This window comes from Acinonyx jubatus, chromosome F2 (genome assembly GCF_027475565.1).
Source record: "Acinonyx jubatus isolate Ajub_Pintada_27869175 chromosome F2, VMU_Ajub_asm_v1.0, whole genome shotgun sequence".
NCBI classification, from domain to species: Eukaryota; Metazoa; Chordata; class Mammalia; order Carnivora; family Felidae; genus Acinonyx; species Acinonyx jubatus.
In genome coordinates this window covers 63,633,552-63,651,464 of record NC_069394.1, presented here as the reverse complement: position 1 = coordinate 63,651,464, position 17,913 = coordinate 63,633,552, and the positions used below count along the sequence as shown (strand labels likewise).

General features: G+C 36.2%; 1 protein-coding gene across 1 annotated transcript in view; it reads left to right on the top strand.

Moving 5' to 3' along the window:
• Positions 1 to 17,913, top strand: part of CF2H8orf34 (chromosome F2 C8orf34 homolog) — a 411,205-nt gene that overhangs the window by 175,270 nt on the left and 218,022 nt on the right.

Below are 17,913 nucleotides of genomic sequence, written 5' to 3'. Positions count from 1 at the left end.
CAACACCCAGTGCTCATCCCAACAGGTGCCCTCCTCAATACCCATCACCCATCCTCCTCTCCCTCCCACCCCCCATCAACCCTCAGTTTGTTCTCAGTTTTTAAGAGTCTCTTATGCTTTGGCTCTCTCCCACTCTAACCTCTTTTTTTTTTATTTTTTCCTTCCCCTCCCCCATGGGTTCCTGTTAAGTTTCTCAAGATCCACATAAGAGTGAAACCATATGGTATCTGTCTTTCTCTGTATGGCTTATTTCACTTAGCATCACACTCTCCAGTTCCATCCACGTTGCTACAAAAGGCCATATTTCATTCTTTCTCATTGCCACGTAGTACTCCATTGTGTATATAAACCACAATTTCTTTATCCATTCATCAGTTGATGGACATTTAGGCTCTTTCCACAATTTGGCTATTGTTGAGAGTGCTGCTATAAACATTGGGGTACAAGTGCCCCTATGCATCAGCACTCCTGTATCCCTTGGGTAAATTCCTAGCAGTGCTACTGCTGGGTCATAGGGTAGGTCTATTTTTAATTTTCTGAGGAACCTCCACACTGTTTTCCAGAGCGGCTGCACCAGTTTGCATTCCCACCAACAGTGCAAGAGGGTTCCCGTTTCTCCACATCCTCTCCAGCATCTATAGTCTCCTGATTTGTTCATTTTGGCCACTCTGACTGGCGTGAGGTGATATCTGAGTGTGGTTTTGATTTGTATTTCCCTGATGAGGAGCGACGTTGAACATCTTTTCATGTGTCTGTTGGCCATCCGGATGTCTTCTTTAGAGAAGTGTCTATTCATGTTTTCTGCCCATTTCTTCCCTGGGTTATTTGTTTTTCGGGTGTGGAGATTGGTGAGCTCTTTATAGATTTTGGATACTAGCCCTTTGTCTGATATGTCATTTGCAAATATATTTTCCCATTCCGTTGGTTGCCTTTTAGTTTTGTTGGTTGTTTCCTTTGCTGTGCAGAAGCTTTTTATCTTCATAAAGTCCCAGTAATTCATTTTTGCTTTTAATTCCCTTGCCTTTGGGGATGTGTCGAGTAAGAGATTGCTACGGTTGAGGTCAGAGAGGTCTTTTCCTGCTTTCTTCTCTAGGGTTTTGATGGTTTCCTGTCTCACATTCAGGTCCTTTATCCATTTTGAGTTTATTTTTGTGAATGGTGTGAGGAAGTGGTCTAGTTTCAACCTTCTGCATGTTGCTGTCCTGTTCTCCCAGCACCATTTGGTAAAGAGACTGTCTTTTTTCCATTGGATGGTCTTTCCTGCTTTGTCAAAGACCAGTTGGCCATACATTTGTGGGTCTAGTTCTGGGGTTTCTATTCTATTCCATTGGTCTATGTGTCTGTTTTTGTGCCAATACCATGCTGTCTTGATGATTACAGCTTTGTAGTAGAGGCTAAAGTCTGGGATTGTGATGCCTCCTGCTTTGGTCTTCTTCTTCAAAATTACTTTGGCTATTCGGGGCCTTTTGTGGTTCCATATGAATTTTAGGATTGCTTGTTCTAGTTTCGAGAAGAATGCTGGTGCAGTTTTGATTGGGATTGCATTGAATGTGTAGATAGCTTTAGGTAGTATTGACATTTTGACAATATTTATTCTTCCAATCCATGAGCACGGAATGTCTTTCCATTTCTTTATATCTTCTTCAACTACCTTCATAAGCTTTCTATAGTTTTCAGCATACAGATCTTTTACATCTTTGGTTAGATTTATTCCCAGCTATTTTATGCTTCTTGGTGCAATTGTGAATGGGATCAGTTTCTTTATTTGTCTTTCTGTTGCTTCATTGTTAGTGTATAAGAATGCAACTGATTTCTGTACATTGATTTTGTATCCTGCAACTTTGCTGAATTCATGTATCAGTTCTAGCAGACTTCTGGTGGAGTCTATCGGATTTTCCATGTATAATATCATGTCATGTGCAAAAAGCGAAAGCTTGACTTCATCTTTGCCAATTTTGATGCCTTTGATTTCCTTTTGTTGTCTGATTGCTGATGCTACAACTTCCAACACTATGTTAAACAACAGCGGTGAGAGTGGGCGTCCCTGTCGTGTTCCTGATCTCAGGGAAAAAGCTCTCAGTTTTTCCCCATTGAGGATGATGTTAGCTGTGGGCTTTTCATAAATGGCTTTTATGATGTGTAAGTATGTTCCTTCTATCCCGACTTTCTCAAGGGTTTTTATTAAGAAAGGGTGCTGGATTTTGTCAAAAGCCTTTTCTGCATCGATTGACAGGATCATATGGTTTTTTTCTTTTTTTTTTATTAATGTGATGTATCACGTTGATTGATATGCGGATGTTGAACCAGCCCTGCATCCCAGGAATGAATCCCACTTGGTCATGGTGAATAATTCTTTTTATATGCTGTTGAATTCTATTTGCTAGTATCTTATTGAGAATTTTTGCATCCATATTCATCAGGGATATTGGCCTGTAGTTCTCTTTTTTTACTGGGTCTCTGTCTGGTTTAGGAATCAAAGTAATACTGTCTTCATAGAATGAGTCTGGAAGTTTCCCTTCCTTTTCTATTTCTTGGAATAGCTTGAGAAGGATAGGTATTATCTCTGCTTTAAACGTCTGGTAGAACTCCCCTGGGAAGCCATCTGGTCCTGGACTCTTATTTGTTGGGAGATTTTTGATAACCGATTCAATTTCTTCGCTGGTTATGTGTCTGTTCAAGCTTTCTCTTTCCTGCTGATTGAGTTTTGGAAGAGTGTGGGTGTTTAGGAATTTGTCCATTTCTTCCAGGTTGTCCAATTTGTTGACATATAATTTTTCATAGTATTCCCTGATAATTGTTTGTATCTCTGAGGGATTGGTTGTAATAATTCCATTTTCATTCATGATTTTATCTATTTGGGTCATCTCCCTTTTCTTCTTGAGAAGCCTGGCTAGAGGTTTGTCAATTTTGTTTATTTTTTCAAAAAACCAACTCTTGGTTTCGTTGATCTGCTCTACCATTTTTTTAGATTCTATATTGTTTATTTCTGCTCTGATCTTTATTATTTCTCTTCTTCTGCTGGGTTTAGGCTGCCTTTGCTGTTCTGCTTCTAGTTCCTTTAGGTGTGCTGTTAGATTTTGTATTTGGGGTTTTTCTTGTTTCTTGAGATAGGCCTGGATTGCGATGTTTTTTCCTCTCAGGACTGCCTTCACTGCATCCCAAAGCGTCTGGATTGTTGTATTTTCATTTTCGTTTGTTTCCATGTATTTTTTAATTTCTTCTCTAATTGCCTGGTTGACCCACTCATTGTTTAGTAGGGTGTTCTTTAACCTCCATGCTTTTGGAGGTTTTCCAGACTTTTTCCTGTGGTTGATTTCAAGCTTCATAGTTTGTGGTCTGAAAGTATGCATGGTATAATTTCAATTCTTGTAAACTTATGAAGGGCTGTTTTGTGACCCAGTGTATGATCTATCTTGGAGAATGTTCCATGTGCACTCGAGAAGAAAGTATATTCTGTTGCTTTGGGATGCAGAGTTCTAAATATATCTGTCAAGTCCATCTGATCCAATGTATCATTCAGGGCCCTTGTTTCTTTATTGACCATGTGTCTAGATGATCTATCCATTTCTGTAAGTGGAGTATTAAAGTCCCCTGCAATTACCACATTCTTCTCAATAAGGTTGCTTATGTTTATGAGTAATTGTTTTATATATTTGGGGGCTCCGGTATTCAGTGCGTAGACATTTATAATTGTTAGCTCTTCCTGGTGGATAGACCCTGTAACTATTATATAATGCCCTTCTTCATCTCTTGTTACAGCCTTTAATTTAAAGTCTATTTTGTCTGATATAAGTATGGCTACTCCAGCTTTCTTTTGGCTTCCAGTAGCATGATAAATAGTTCTCCATCCCCTCACTCTCAATCTAAAGGTGTCCTCAGGACTAAAATGAGTCTCTTGTAGACAGCAAATAGATGGGTCTTGTTTTTTTATTCATTCTGATACCCTATGTCTTTTGGTTGGTGCATTTAATCCATTTACATTCAGTGTTATTATAGAAAGATATGGGTTTAGAGTCATTGTGATGTCTGTATGTTTTATGCTTGTAGTGATGTCTCTGGTACTTTGTCTCACAGGATCCCCCTTAGGATCTCTTGTAGGGCTGGTTTAGTGGTGACAAATTCCTTCAGTTTCTGTTTGTTTGGGAAGACCTTTATCTCTCCTTCTATTCTAAATGACAGACTTGCTGGATAAAGGATTCTCGGCTGCATATTTTTGCTGTTTAGCATACTGAAAATCTCGTGCCAATCCTTTCTGGCCTGCCAAGTTTCAAAAGAGAGATCAGTCACGAGTCTTATAGGTCTCCCTTTATATATGAGGGCACGTTTACCCCTTGCTGCTTTCAGAATTTTCTCTTTATCCTTGTATTTTGCCAGTTTCACTATGATATGTCGTGCAGAAGATCGATTCAAGTTACGTCTGAAGGGAGTTCTCTGTGCCTCTTGGATTTCAATGCCTTTTTCCTTCCCCAGTTCATGGAAGTTCTCAGCTATAATTTCTTCAAGTACCCCTTCAGCACCTTTCCCTCTCTCTTCCTCCTCTGGGATACCAATTATGCGTATATTATTTCTTTTTACTGTATTACTTAGTTCTCTAATTTTCCTCTCATACTCCTGGATTTTTTTTATCTCTCTTTTTCTCAGCTTCCTCTTTTTCCATAACTTTATCTTCTTGTTCACCTATTCTCTCCTCTGCCTCTTCAATCCGAGCCGTCGTCGTTTCCATTTTGTTTTGCATTTTGTTTAAAGCGTTTTTCAGATCCTCGTGACTGTTCCTTAGTCCCTTGATCTCTGTAGCAAGAGATTCTCTGCTGTCCTCTATACTGTTTTCAAGCCCAGCGATTAATTTTATGACTATTATTCTAAATTCACTTTCTGTTATATTATTTAAATCCTTTTTGATCAGTTCATTAGCTGTTGTTATTTCCTGGAGATTCTTCTGAGGGGAATTCTTCCGTTTGGTCATTTTGGATAGTCCCTGGAGTGGTGAGGACCTGCAGGGCACTTCCCCTGTGCTGTGGTGTATAACTGGAGTTGGTGGGCGGGGCCGTAGTCAGACCTGATGTCTGCCCCCAGCCCACCACTGGGGCCACAGTCAGACTGGTGTGTGCCTTCTTTTCCCCTCTCCTAGGGGCGGGATTCACTGTGGGGTGGCGTGGCCCGTCTGGGCTACTTGCACACTGCCAGGCTTGTGGTGCTGGGGACCTGGCGTATTAGCTGGGGTGGGTAGGCAAGGTGCACGGGGGCAGGAGGGGCAGGCTCAGCTCGCGTCTCCTTAGGTGATCCACTTCAGGAGGGGCCCTGTGGCAGCGGGAGGGAGTCAGATCCGCTGCTGGAGGTTTGGCTCCGCAGAAGCACAGAGTTGGGTGTTTGCGCAGAGCAAGCAAGTTCCCTGGCAGGAACTGGTTCCCTTTGGGATTTTGCCTGGGGGATGGGCGAGGGAGATGGCGCTGGCGAGCGCCTTTGTTCCCCACCAAACTGAGCTCTGTCGTTCGGGGGCTCAACAGCTCTCCCTCCCTTTGTCCTCCAGCCTTCCCGCTTTCCGAGCAGAACTGTTAACTTATGACCTCCCAGACGCTAAGTCGCGCTTGCTGTCGGAACACAGTCCGTCAGTCTGGCCCCTCCGCTTTTGCCAGCCAGACTTGGGGGCTCTGCTTGGCCGCCGAGCCACCCCTCTGCCCCAGCTCCCTCCCGCCAGTCCGTGGAGCGCGCACCGCCTCGCCGCCCTTCCTACACTCTTCCGTGGGCCTCTCGTCTGCGCTTGGCTCCGGAGACTCTGTTCTGCTAATCCTCTGGCGGTTTTCTGGGTTAGTTAGGCAGGTGTAGGTGGAATCTAAGTGATCAGCAGGACGTGTGGTGAGCCCAGGATCCTCCTATGCCGCCATCTTCCGCTGTCTCCCAAGATCAGAGTTTTAAAAAGTAAAACGAAAAGAGGTTCAGCGACTGGTGGGACAATATAAAATGATAAAAGATTTAATTAGAATTCCAGAAAGAGTAAAGAATGAGAAAGAAAAAAAAATATTTTAAGTAATATTGCCCTTCCCCCCCAAATTTGATGAAAAATATGAGCCTACAATGCAAATTTAGAAAATATTGGGCTGACAAAGTAAAGCAATTAAAGGTAAACAAAAGCCCACTGAATATGTTACTAGTTACACATTCACTATAAAATTGTTAGGCTCTTTCAGGCTGAAGAAAATTAGATGGAAAATAAGATTTACAGAAAGGAATAAAGACACTGGATATGATAAATATGTGAATAAATATTGCAGACTATATTCCTTTTATTAATTTGGGGGAAAACAACTGATTGCTTAAAACAAAAATGCAAACAGTACAGTGTAGAGTTTACAACATGCAAAGAAGTAAAATCATATGAAAAATAGCCCAAGCAGATGAGAGTAAATGGAATTACAGTGTTGTAGTTTCTACATTTTTACAATAAATGATGCGGTATTAATAAGTAGACTGTATTGCAGGTACACAGTAATAAGTCAGGGATGCATTGATTTAATCCCAAGAGCAATCACTAAGAAAAACATTTTTTAAATCGAAAACCAAAGAAGTTAAATTAAAAAGATTTGATTAAGGAGAAATGAATCAAAAGCAGCTGGGGCAAATACAAAACCAATAACATAATGATAAACTTTAAACCCAAACATATTAATAATTACATTAAATATAAATGGACCACACACACCAGTTAAAGGGCAGAGATTGTAAGCCTAGATAAACAAGCAAGATTTATATATGCTGAATAGAAGATTCACAGTTTAAGAACTGGTAAGTCTTAAAGTAAAAGTAAAGGTAAAAGGATAGAAAATATATTACATTCAAAAAGTAGTCATAGAAAGTATAGCACAATGATCAAAAGCACATTCATCAGGAAGGCATAACAATTATAAATGTTTATGCATTTGATTTTAAAAATATAAACTGACAAAACTAAAATTAGACAAATAGGTATTCATAGTTGGATATTTTAATACATTTCTCTCAGTAATTTATAGAAAAAGTAGAAAAATCACATATATAGAGAAGATTTTAACAACATTATCAATATTTATTGCAAATTGACATTTATAGTACACTCAACAATGCAGAAAATAGATTGTTTTCAAATGCAGAAGAAATGTTTATTGAGAAACACTATATGCTGGGCCAACTTTCTATACTTGGGTCACAACAGGATTAGCTTAGAAATCAATAACAATAGGGGTGTCTGGGTGGCTCAGTTGGTTGAGTGTCCGACTTTTGTTTTTGGCTGAGGTCCTGATCCCAGGGTTGTGGTATTGTGCCCTGCATTAGGCTCTGTGCTGAGCGTGGAACCTGCTTAAGATTCATTCTCTCTCTCAATCTGTCTCCCCCCACCCTTTCTTTCTGTCTCTTTGTCCCTCTCCCCTGCTTGCATACCCCCTCTCCAAAAAAATAATTTAATTTTTTTTTAACGTTTATTTATTTTTGAGACAGAGAGAGACAGAGCATGAACAGGGGAGGAGCAGAGAGAGAGGGAGACACAGAATCTGAAACAGGCTCCAGGCTCTGAGCTGTCAGCACAGAGCCCGACACGGGGCTCAAACTCACAGACCGTGAGATCATGACCTGAGCCGAAGTCGGATGATTAACCGACCAAGCCACCCAGGCGCCCCCCAAAAAATAATTTAAATAGAAAAAGAAATCAATTATAATATAACATTTAGGAAAATCCCAAAATTTGGAAATTAAACAGTTTTTGTAATACATGCGCTAAAGAAGAATCAAAAGGGAACTTAGAAAATAATTTAAACCAAATGATAATGAAAATGCAACATACACAACATACAAATAAATGCTTAAAGAGAAGCTCAGAGCTTTAAACAAAGGTTATTAAATAATTGATACAAGTTTCTACCTTAAAATTTTTTTAATGCAAATTGTATCCACATAAGAAAGGAGGAAATAATACAGAAAAAGAAATCGATGAAAACAGACTATAACATAAAGAATATTAGCAATGCCAAAGCTGATAAATTTCTAGTAATACAGAAAAAAAGTAACAAAAATTACCAATATTAGAAATGAAAGACAGACTAGACTTCACTACAGATCTTATAGATGCAATGGATAACAAAAGAATATTATGAACAAGTTTATGCCAACATATTAGTCAAATTAGGTATAATGAAAATAAATTCTGGCAAAATATCATACCAGGGATAACAAAGGAAATTGTAACCCTGAATAGTCTAATATTTATTAAAGAAATTGAATTTGTAAGCAAAATCCTTCTTAAAAGGAAAACTTATGATGCAGTTGGTTTTATTGGTAAATTCTATCAAATAAATAGAGAAGAAATAATGTCAAATGTAACAATCTCTTTTAGTAAGTACAGAAGAGGGAACACTTCTCAGATCGTTTTGAGAACAATGTAGCTATAATGTCAAAACCTGACAAAGACATTAAAAGAAAAGAAAATTACAGATGAATGCCCCTTATAAACATCGATACATATATTCTAAAAAAATATTAAATTTCTATGATTAATACATTGTTAATCAGATTCCTAATGGCTTTTTAAAAAATAAATTGAGGAGCTAATTCTAAAATTTATTTGGAAATAATAACCTTGAATGGTCAAAGTAATCTGGGAAAAGAACAGTATCAGTGGAATTACAGTATCTGATTCTAAGGATCATTATTATAAGGCTACAATAATCATAACAATGTGGTATTGACATTAGATAGGCAAACAAATCAATGGAGTGGATTAAAGTCCAGAAATGTATGTGTTCAATTAGTTTTCAACAAAGGCACCAAAACAGTTCCATAGAGAGTGGATAATATTTTCAACTTGTGATGTTGAGACATTTGGATAAATTTAAAAAAAAGAAAGAATTTTGACCCTGTAATTCATACCATAACAAAAACTATTTTGAAATGATTATAAGCACAAACATAAGCACAAAAGTCATAAAACATCTAGAATAAAAAAAATGCAGAAAATATTAGGAATCCTGGAGTGGGCAAAGATTTATTGGAGATAACAAAAGTTAATAAGGATAAAATAAAATGTTATAAAGTGGGCCTTATTAAACTTTCAAACTCAGAAAATAAAAAGAAAGTAAGAAAATAAAATGTAAAGGCATACCACTGATTGGGAGAAAATATATGTAATATGTCTGACAAAAGACTTGTATCCAGAATGTATACAGATCTCCTACAAATCAATTTTTTTAAAGGGTAAATAACCTAATAAAAATAGGAAGAAGATTTCAATAGATGATTCACAGAAGAACCCAAGCAAGTGACAAATAAGCACATGATAAAGTATTCAACATCATTAGCCATCAGGGAAATGCAAATGAAAACAACACTGAAATAAGTTAAAAATAGGGAAAAGGCAAACAAAACAAAACAAAACAAAACAACAACAACAAAAACCATTGAGATATCACTTCACAACCAGCTAGAATGGATAACATTAAAGGCTCAACACCAGGGGCGCATGGGTGGTTCAGTTGGTTGAGCATCGGACTCTTGGTTTCAGTTCAGGTCATGATCTCACAGTTCTGTGGGTTTGAGCTCCGCGTTGGGCTCTGTGTTGGCAACATGGAGCCTGCTTGGGATTCTCTCTGTCTCTCTGTGTCCCTCCTCTGCTCACGCTGTCTGTCCTTCTCAAAAATAAATAAATTTTAAAAATTAAAAAAAAAAAGACTCAACAGCAAATGTTGCCAAGGATGTGAAACAGCTGGAATCCTTAAATATTGGTCATGAAAATTTTTACACTTTGGAGAAAATGTCTGGCAATCTCTTAGAAAGTTCCATATGTACTTGCTGTATCTACTAGCAATTCTTAGATATTTTCCAAAGGGAGGTAAAATATGGATCCACAAATATCTGTATATAAAAACAACTCTATTCAAAATAATCCAAAAGAAAACAATCAGATTTACAATCAGGAGAATTTGTAAACAAATTGTGGCATATTCACACAATGGAGTACTCTTCAACAGTAAAAATGAATTAAGTACTGATACATGTAGCAAAATGGATAAATGCCATTATGATGGAGTAAATTGTTTGCCTTGAAGAATTCATATGTTAAAGCCATAATTCCTAGTGTAATCGTATTTGGAGATAATGTTTGGGGGAGGTAACTAAGGTTACATTTGGTCATAAGCGAAAAAAAAAAAATCCTACCTAATCCAGTAGGACTGGTGGCCTAAGAAGAGCAAAAGTGTTCTCTCTCCTCTCCTCTCCTCTCTTTCTCTGTCTCTCTCTCTCCCCCTCTCTCTCCCCTCCCCTCCCTCTCCCTTTCTCTCTGTCACTCATTGTGGGTACTGTGGAACGGCCATGTAGGACATAGTGAGAAGTTGGCTATCTGCAGCCCAAGGAAAGAGCTCTTTCCATTTATTGACCATGCTGGCACTTTGATCTTGGACTTTCGAGCCTCCACGACTGTGAAAAAATAAATTTATGTTGTTTAAGACACCCAGTCTAAGATATTTTTGTATGGCAGCCTAAGCCAACTAAGATACGCATAAACATTATGTTGAACTAAAGAAATCAGACACAAATGATCACTTACAACTAATTTAATCATAAGAAATTCAAGAACAGGGAAAACTAAGCTATGATGATAGAAATCAGAACATGATGGGCCGGGTGAGGGATTAGCATGAAGAAACCTCCTGAGGTGATAGAAATATTTTATATCTTGAGTGGGTTGTTCATTACATGGGTGTATACATTTCTCAAAACTGATTGCATTGTGCAGTTAATATGTGTGCATTTAACTAAAATTTGGATTAAAAGATAACATAGCAATTTTCACATATAAAAATTGTGGCTGCACAATGTTACATCATGAGAATACTCCAGGAGTCGAAATTAAACTTGACATTTGTTATTGTTTCTGAAATGAAATGATGGTTGAATTTCATGTAAAAGCATATGAGGTATGAAAAGTAATTCAAAACAATCATATGGGCACTTGCTACGGAAATGTCTTATAACCATGACCTGGTGATTTGCAAAAATGTGTGGCTGTTGTAAGCATGATGTTTAAATAATCCTGAGCAAAAACAGAAATTGTCATTTTAATTTCATAGTAGCATTTCAAAAGGCAGAATTTGATCTTTGATGATAAATTTTCTAGTTTTGAAAATATGTACTCTTCCAATGTGGTTACACTGTCATTTTTTTGATATACTGAAATTCCCTTTCCCACCAGTGTGCCTGTGACATAAAGAATGAAAGATAGGGAAATTTGGCCTGAAAATGTACTCATTGTCATCTGAAAATGTGTAGTACTATAATGTGAATGTGATTATATTCTTTTTAAAACATCTTTATCAAGATACACAACATGACATAAAATCCACTCATTTAAAGTGTACATTTCAGTGGTGTTTTACAATATTCAGAGTTTTGCAACCATCCCACAATCCAAGAACATTTTCTTACCCCAAAAGAAACCCAGTTAGCAGTTCACTCCTTGTCTCTCATACTACTCACTCCCTCACCTCTAGTCAAGCATTCATCTATTTTCAGTACCTACTGTCAACATTATGTATAAGTGGAATCATATACTATGTGGTCTTTTGGGGAGGCCTTCTTTTATTTAGTATAAAGTGTACAAGGTTTATCAATGTTGTAGCATTTATTAGTACTTATTCCTTTAAAAAATAGATTTTAGGTTCTAGAGCAGTTTTACATTCATAGAAAATTGAACTTCAGGTACTTATTTCCCATATATTAACCCATACATGCACAGCCTCCCCTACTGTCAACACCGTGTACCAGATTGATACATTTATTATAATAAATGAACCTACATCGACACATTACTATCACCCAAAGTCTATACTTTATACCTGGGTTCATTTTTGGTGTTACTGTACATTCTATTAGTTATGAAAATGATAATACATGTATCCACCATTATAACCATACAGAGTAGTTTAACCACCCTTCAAATCCATGCCATTTTGCCATATGCCATATTTGTGCCTACTCCTCCATAAGCACCAGCAACCAATAATTCTTTTACTTTCCCCATAGTTTTGTCTTTTTGCCAGAATGTAACAGAGTTGGAATACAATACAATATGTTTATAGAGTTTTGAGATTGACTGCTTTCACTTAGTAATATAAATTTAATATTCCTCCAGGTCTTTTTATGTCTTGATAGCTTATTTATTTTTGACACTGAATAATACTGCACTGTCTGGATATAGTACAGTTTATTTATCCATTCGCATACTTGAAAGACATCTTGGTTGCTTCCAAGTTTTGGCAGTTGTGAATAATGCTCCTGAAAATATCTTTGTGCAAGTTTTTGTGTGGACATGGATTTTTCAACTAATTTGAGTAAATACCAAGAAGCACAATTGCTAGATTGTCTGATTAAGAGTATGTTTAGTTTTGTAAGAAACTGCTGAACTATCTCCCAAGGTAGCTGAACCATTTTTTATCCCCACCAACAAGGAATGAGAGTTCCTTATGCTGCACATCTTCACCACCATTTAGTGTTGTAAGTTTTTTTGGATTTTAGCCATTCTAATAGGTGTGCAGTGTTATCTCATTGTTTTAATTTGCAATTCTCTAATGATATATGGTGTTGAGCACCTTTAATATGCTTACTTGCCATCCATATATCTGTCTGTTCAGATCTTTGACCTATTTTTTAATTGCATATTTGTTTTCTTTTTGTTGTGTTTTAAGAGCTCTTTGTATATTGGTAACAGGCCTTTATCAGATGTATCTTTTGCAAATATTTTCTCCTAGTCTTTCATTCTCTTGGCATTGTCTTTTGCAGAGTAGAAATTTTTAGTTTAATCAAGTTCAGCTTCCTAATTCTTTATTTTCTTGATTCATGGATCATACCTTTGGTGGTGTATTTAAGAAGGCATAAGCTCCAACTCAATTAAGTTTTTTTTGTGTTATCCTTTAGGAGTTTTATAGTTTTGAATTTTGCCTTTAGGTCTGTGATCTATTTTGAGTTAATTTTTGTGAAGGGTGAAAGGTCTATGTCTAAATTCATTTTTCTGGAGGTGGATGTCTGGTTATTTCAGTACTATTTGTTGAAAACACTATATTTCTCCATTTTGCTGCCTTTGCTCCTTTGTCAAAATGAGTTAACTACAGTCAGGTGGGTCTATTTCTAAGCTATTTTGTTTCACTGGTCTTTTTGTCTGCTCTTTCATCAATGCCACATTGTATTGATTGTTTTAGGTTTATGGTAAGTCTTGAAGTTGAGTACTGTCAGTCCTCCAGTTTTGTTCTTCTGCTTCATCATTGTGTTGGCCACTTTTGCCTTTCAATAGAAACTTGTGAGTCAGTTTGTAGAAATCCACAAAATAACCTGCTGGGATTTTGATCTGGACTGCAATTGAATGTGTAGATCAAGTTGGAAAGAACTGACATTTTGATAATATTGAATCTTCCCATTTATGAATATAAAATACCTCTCTATTTAGTTCTTTGATTTCGTTCATCAGAATTTTGCAGTTTTTCTCATGTAAATCTTGTACATACTTTTTAAGACTTATACCTAAGCATTTCATTTTGCAGGGGCAAATGGTATTGTTTTTAATTTCAAATTTCACTTGTTTATTGTTACTTAGGAAAGCAGTTAACATTTGTGTACTGACTAGTATTTTGCAGCCTTGCTATAATTGCTTAGTAGTTCCACATTTTGTTAGTTGTTTCACATATTTTACATAGATGATAATGTCTGTGAACAAAGACAGTTTTGTTTCTTCCTTCCCAATCTATATACCTTTACTTTCCTTTTCTTATCTTAGTAGCTAGAATTCTAAGTACAGTGTTAAGGATTGATAGTAGAGAACATCCTTGACTTGTACCTAATGGTAGTGGAAAAGCTTTGAGTTTCTCACCATTAAGTATGCCTTAGGCTATACGTTTTTGTAGATATCCTTTCTCAAGTTGGGGCAGTTTCCCCTCTAATCCTAGTTTATTGAGAATTTTTATCATGAATGGGTGTTGGATTTTGTCAAATACTTTTCTGCATCCCTTGATTTGATCATAGACTTTATTCTTTTTTAGTCTGTTGATGTGATGAATTATGTTGATTGATTTTTGAAGGTTGAACCAGCCTTGCATACCCAGGATAGACCTCCCTGGTCATGGTTAATAATTCTCTTGATACATTGTTCGATTCAATTTGCTAACACTTTGTTGAGTATTTTTGCATCTGTGTCTATGAGAAGTATTAGTCTGTAGTTTTCTTGTAATATATTCATCCGTTTTTGGAATTGGGGTAATACCATCCTCAAACAATGAATTATGAATTCCCTCTGCTCCTATCCTCTGGAAGAGATTGTAGGAATTGGTGTAATTTCTATCTTAAATGTTTGATAGAATTCACAAGTTAAGTCATCTGAATCTGTTTTGGAAGATTGTTGATTATTGATTCAATTGTTTAATAGATACAGGTCTACTCATACTGTCTGTTTCTTATTTCTGTTTTGTAAGTTTTGGCAATTTATGTCTTTTAAGTAATCAGTCCATTTAATCTAGGTTACCAAATTTGTATTCATAGAGTTATTCATACTATTGCTTTATTATTCTGTTCATGTTCATAGTTCCTGTACTGATGTCCCCTCTTTCATTTATGATTTTAGTAATTTGTGTCTTCTTTGTTGTTTACTTTGTTAGCTTGGTTAGAAGCTTATCAGTTTTATTCAGCTTTTCAACAACCAGCTCTTGCTTTTGTTAATTTTTTTTCAATTTATTTCCTGTATGAATTTTACTGGTTTCTGCTCCAATTTTTGTTAATATTTTTTCTTTTCCTCACTTTGTATTTAATTTGCTCGTCTTTTTCTAGTTTCTTAAGGTAGAAGCTAAATTATTGATTTTAGAGCTTTCTTCTTTTCTAATGTATGTACTAAATACTATAAATTTTCCTCAAAGCACTGCTTTTGTTGCATCCACAAATTTTGCTAAGTTTGTTTTCATTTTCATTTAGTTCAACTTATTTTTTAATTTGGGGAGATTTCTTCTTTGACCTATGTGTTATTTAGAATTGTGTTGTTTAATCTCCAATTATTTTGTGATATTCCATTGTTTTTCAGTTACTCATTTCTAATTTAATCCCATTGTGATCTGAAAGTGGACATTTCATTTTTTTATATTTTAAATTTGTTATGTTTTATGGTTAAGCATGTCATCTGTCTTGGAAAATTTTCATGTGAGCTTAAGACATTGTTAGATGAAATAGTTAATAGCTGTCAATTATATACAATTGATTGATGACACTGTTGAGTTCAATTATGTCATTCATCACTGATACCTGCCTGCTGGATTTGTCAATTTCTGATAGTATGGTGAAGTCTCCAACTATAACAATGAATCCAATTATTTCTCCTTGCCATTTTTTCTATTTTTACCTCATCTATTTTGATACTCCATTGTTAGGCATATACATACTAGGGACTATTAAGTCTTCTGGGAGAATTGGCCTTTTTATCATGATGTAATACACCTCTTCATCCCTGATAACTTTTCTTGTTCTAGAGCTTGCTCTAGGTTGGTGAGTTTTTTCTCTCAACATTTTATTTCACTTCATTTTTTTCTTGCTTATGTGGTTTTTGAGAAGTGGGAAGTAATTCATGTCTTTGCTCTTCTCTAGGTAATGTGTTTTAGTTTTCCATCTGCATACATTCAAGATTTTTTTCCTTATTTTGATTTTCTACAGTTTAAATATGATATGCCTAAATGTAGAGTTTTGGTTTTTGGTTTGTTTTGCTTTGTGTTTTGGACATTTATCCTGCTTGATATTCTCTTAAACTCCTTGGATTTGTGGTTTTGTGGCTGAAATCAGTTTTAAGGAAATTTTCAGCCATTAGTGCTTCAGATAATTGTTCTGTTCTTTCTTCTCTTTCTTCTGGTATTCTTGTTATGCATATGTTACACTTTTTGTGGTTATCCTATAGTTCTTTGATATTCTGGGGATTTTTTTCAGTCTTTTTTTTCCTTTAGTTTTCTGTTTTGGAAGCTCCTAATTGACATATCCTCAAGCTTATAGATTCTTTCCTCAGCTATGTCTAGTTTATTAAGGAGCCCATCAAATGCACTCTTCTTTTCTGTTACAGTTTTCAATCTCTATCATTTCTTTTTCATTCTTTCATATAGATTCATCTTTGCTTAAATTGCCCTTCTGTTCTTGCATGCCATTTTCTTTATCCATTAAAGCCCTTTGCTTCTTAGTCATACTTGTTTTAAATTTCTGGTCTGATATTTCCAGCATCCTTTCATATCTGAGATTTATGGTAGGCCTTAAAGTTGGGTATTGTCAGTCCTCCTTTGTATTGTGTTTAGTCTAGATCTGATGCTTTTTCTATCTCTTGGGATTGTGGGTTTTTTTTTCCTTTTTAGTATGTCTTGTAGTTTTCTCCATGATGCATTTAGTAAAAGGAACTGTGGTAAATAAGCCTTTAATAATGTGGTGGTAACTTTTGGGAGCAGGAGAAATATTCTATAGTTCTCTGATTAGATTTCAGTTTTTTAGCAAGACTGTGCCTCTGGACTATGAAATTTACAAGCGCTTTTCTTTCCCCTTGCTGTCCCAATCCATTAGATGGGGACAGGATGGCTACAGGACACGAGTTTAGTATTTTCCGTTCTCCATTTAGAAGGCTAGAGTGTGCTAGAGTTGGGATTTCTCTTCCCTCCAGGACAATTAGACTCTTAAAAAACTTAATAGTTTAGGTTCTGGCAAAATATTTCTTCCAAAGGCAAGCCTTGTTAAGAACAGAATACTCTGGCATATTTCAAGGTGGTTACTTTTCCCCTCCCCCTGCCAGAAGCCTGAGGGGATTTTTCCCATGGTATTAGCTGTGAGAAACTGGTAGAGCTCCTGGAAATAAAACTCACAAAAGTGTTGGTGCTCCCTCTTGACAGGGTCCCCCTGGAGTTTTTAATTTTCAGACTTGTCCAGCCAGAGCCTCAGAAGTTCATCAATTACTCATCAAGTACACAGGTTAGGTATTCCTGTGTAGGCATTGTTTCCCATAGAGGCTTCTACTTAAGGGTTTCTGCTCCAGAAAAATTGTGATTCTGTGTACCTGCCTGTCTGTCTATCCAATTCTGGGGGCAGTGGTGCCATACACACACAAAGACCACACACGCACACACACACACACACACGCATAATTTTTTTTATCACTTTAGTTCAGTATTTCTGTGCCAATATTTTTTTTTAGTTTTGTCCCTTGTTTTTAAAATTTAAGTTCAGAGGCTTTTTTTTTCTAATTGGACTTACTCTATTTACATTTATTAGATCTGAAAATATTTGGATTTATTTTGCCATGTTGTTTTGTGTTTCATATTTGCTTTGCTACTTTTTCTTTTTCTTTCTTTCTTTCTTTCCTTTTTTTTTAGTTTTTGTTTGTTTCACTACTTTACTTCCCCTCCATAAGTTTTTACTGGATTGTCAGTTTTTATTAAACAATTTAAAAGAGGTTGCATGGTAAAGAGAATGGCCTGTGGAGTTAGAATGCCAAGATTTAAGACTCCCAAATTCACTACTTAGTAATTGTGCAACCTTGACCCAGTTATTTCAGCCTCTCTTTTTTGCAGTTTTCTCATTTGCAAATTGAAGATGACAGAGAATTGTTGTGAGGGTTAAAAGAGTAAATATGTAAAGTAGTTCTTAGTACATAGTAATAGTAAGCCTTATGTGTTTGCTATTATCCACCTCTCCTTTTTTTTTCTTTTATCCTTTATTCTGGTGAGATTGATGCATTCTCTTTATGTTCTTTAGAATTTTTAACATACATTTTTGGCATAACAAAGTCCAAGTATAATCAGCATCTGTAGCCTTCTGCTTAGCAAAACTAAAATTTTAGAACATTTGCTATTTATTTTCCACCTCCATATTCCACTTTATTGTTTTCTAGGATTTTAGCTCTAC